We start from the raw sequence: 3367 nt of genomic DNA on the forward strand, positions 1-3367 counted from the left end.
CATGAATGTTTGAGAGTTTTGGTTTGAAAGGTGAGCTTGCTCAGGGATTAGGGTGGCTCCAGGTTTCGGGTGGATCCTGCTGGGAATAGAGCATATCCTGCTGTCTCAGGCGCGCACTCCTTGAGTTCCTGTTGAGTTCTTGTTGGATTCAGAGGGTATTTGGTATGCAGAGCCGGTGGAAGGTGTGTATTTTCCACAGAACGTGCGTGTAGAGTGCTGGTGAGAGTTCGGCAATAAAGAGTTGCTGTTTGAATTTACAAGGTGTGGTGGCTCGATTATTTTGTGCCCAGCCAGACTGTGACACTGGGTGCCAGCCTCACCTGAGTGTGTCACAGTGTCCAAGATGAACTGCCTGTGTGTGCCTACCTGGAGTGGAGGGAGGAGGCCCGAAACACAGCCAGCCCCTGAGGTCCACTTTTCTGTTGTGTTGGGCAAACTAAAGGCAAAGAAAGAAAGGAAGGAAGCCCGCAGAAAGGTCCCTCAGTTCTGATCCTTGCCCACCATGAAGCAGCACCCCTGTACCCAGCTGTGATGAGGCTCTGCAACCAAGGACTAATATCTTGCTTCAGTAGCAGCGTGGCTATCACTCGCTCTCAAAGGGCAGTGTGGTGTATCCTTTTAGACCAAGGGCCAGGTGGGAGGGAGGAGGAGCCTGTCCTCCACTGGGCCTGGCTCACACTATTTCCACGTGGCTGACTGGGGTATGGAGTGTGGTGGAATTATGTACAGGAGGTATTTTCGCTGGTGATCCACAGCAGAGGACGTCTAATGAACTGCCAAGCTTGGACTGACAAATGTCAGGGTCCCGCCTGTGCTCAGGAGCGTTTTGTTCCAGTTGGAGGTGACACTGCTCTTGGGAGCACCTGCAGCTCTGTAGGAATGTCTGCCAGTCCTGCTGACCAGGGTTGTGGCTGAGGCTGTGTTCTGCAGTTTGGGCGACTGGCCGAATGTGTGCAGTACACCGTGGGGTTGTTGCAGCTGAGCCTCAGAACAGCTGGCTGGAGGACTGTACAGCTCCGTTACTCCAGTCTTGGGCCTTTTATGAACCTGCTTCAGGGCTAAGTGGGGGGCAGCAGTGAGCTCAGCCTTGGTGGTGGTTGTGGTGGCCATACCCTGCTGCAGGAGGTGCTGTTTAATCTCTTGCTCCTGTTGCAGCGCCTTCACAAAGGCAGCCTTCAGGCGGATAGTATGCTCCACCTTGAGTGCCTTCTTCTGGTTGGATGTCATGCAGTTCTCTCACATGATGGCCCCACCCTCTCCTCCTGCCAATGGCATGTGAAGTTTGTCTTATGTTGTGCACACATGTAGGACTCCCAGTATAGCACAGCAGCAGCTGCAGCAGCCAACATCCTGCCTGCTTGTGTCTCCAGTAGGTTCTGCACCCCCTCCTCCAGGACAACAAGGTATATGAACTCATTGTTGGCAGCACTTGGCAGGAAATTCATCTCTGGGGCTGGGGAATCGGGTGGGGGATCCCCAGCAGTGTCTTCTCTAGTTGTTTGCCTAGTGCAAGCTTGGAGACCGCCTACCAGCTGGCTGGAAACTCACCAGAAGTAACCACAGAAACAACACTGGTAGGGGTGGAGTTGGCCTGAGTGGAGGCAGCTGTTGTCCCCTTCAGTGATGCTGGGGTGGGCTGTGGGAGGTTGACAGCAGACTGGTGTTGGAGACGTTGTTGACACTGATGGGTCCCTGCTGGATGATTTTCTGTCCCTGAATTTGAATTTGCACACTGGGCACAGAAGCGTGGGTATGGGGGGGGGAGCAAAAGAAAAGGCGGTGGCTCTGTGGTGGAATGTTGCCGGATGTTATGGATTTGATGGGACCCCCTGACAAGTGGGGGCATGACGACCTGTGATGTCCCCTAAGGTCCCAGCTTAGAAAACACCTGTTGCCCGCCACGGACCAGGGTGGCAAGATGACACTGCCAGGCATTGGAGTTGAAGAAGTCTGAATTGATGTCTTGCCAACGGGAAGGTTCTGTATGCCTCGCATGAATGGGGGAGGGGTAGTCACAGTGCTCCCAGTGGAGCCCGTGGGCTTCTGGGAGGTGGCTTCTTTTTGTATCTGCTGCAACTTTTTCAACAATACAAGCTTTGCTTCTTCTAATCTTAGCTCTCCTATTAGCTGCCTGATCATTCTTTCTTGTTCTTCAGGACTACTTTTCAGAAGAGCCTAACTGCTGGTCTCCTTCAAGGCTGTCTTGGTCAGTACATTCACCCTTGGGTTTGAAGGTTGCTCATTGTCAGAGAGCACAATCACATGGGGAGAGGGCGGTCTCCTTTCAGACTTCATGTCACTGTGTGAGGTTCGCATATCCACTGGCCTTCGCTCACCAGTCCCTCACCTCTTCAAATTATGGTGGCCTCTGCTGCCCTCAGCAATCCTTGGGCTGGACCTGCTCCTGGCTCAGGTGCCACTCTTATATCTCCATCAGAGTTTAAGTCTGAAGCTGAGGATCTTCTTTCCATTTTCATTTTCTTGCTCTCCACATCATCCTCTATAGGGTCTGGTTCAAGGGCTCATTTCTGATTTAGTGATGGGCAAGCTTCCTCAGTCATTCTAATTGGCAATTCATGGGTTTGCGGGGTTGCGGGGCAAGGTGGCAGAGGGGCCAGGGGCGCCAGGCCAAGAATATTTGGTATGCCAGTGGGGCCACCCAGGCCCATGGCTCTGCTCCACCCGTCTGCCTTTCTGCCCCCACCGCTGGCCAGATCTGCAGTTTATTTTTTGAATAGTGGATATTATTTGATTGCTGATGCAGACTTACAGATAGCCTGATCCAGAAGAAAATAATCCTTTAATATTATAGTAAGAAAAATATGTGACTTTTTAAAAACCATGGTGTTTATATGCTAAATATGAACTTATAACCTTATGGACTCCCAACAAAGTTTGCAATTAATTGTTATTATTGTTTATATGAATTATACAACATGATATTTGTTGGTAGATAATGTAATCTTAATATATCAGTTAATCCTTTGGAAAGTAATTATTTATTTGATGATGATATCTTAGAGGCAAGTATCCTGACTGCTGTTTTTTTTTTTTTTTTCTTGTTTCTTAATGCAATGCTTGGCATGTAGCAGGTACTGAATGAATGTTGAATGTATGAGTGAATTTAGAGAGGCTAGTTTTTTAAGTCTGTAGCACTGTTTATATCTATTCACTTAATAGTGTTGGATTTCTTCATTTGATATATATATATATATATATATATATATATATATATATATATATAGAGAGAGAGAGAGAGAGAGAGAGAGAGAGAGTAATATATCACAATCTTACTAAAGAGTAATTTAGGGTATCTCTCCTATTAAAGAATGGATACAAAATTTAGATTATATTCAGTGTTACTGAT

The 3367-nt window shown here is 48.3% G+C and overlaps 1 pseudogene; it reads right to left on the bottom strand.

Moving 5' to 3' along the window:
- Nucleotides 1-678: 678 nt before the first annotated feature.
- On the bottom strand, nt 679-2561 carry LOC124099784 (transcriptional repressor p66-alpha-like; annotated as a pseudogene).
- Nucleotides 2562-3367: the final 806 nt, after the last annotated feature.

Source organism: Marmota monax, unplaced genomic scaffold, assembly GCF_021218885.2.
Source record: "Marmota monax isolate L192 unplaced genomic scaffold, Marmota_monax_Labrador192_F-V1.1 WCK01_AAM20220418_F8-fsc00937, whole genome shotgun sequence".
Classification (NCBI taxonomy): Eukaryota; Metazoa; Chordata; class Mammalia; order Rodentia; family Sciuridae; genus Marmota; species Marmota monax.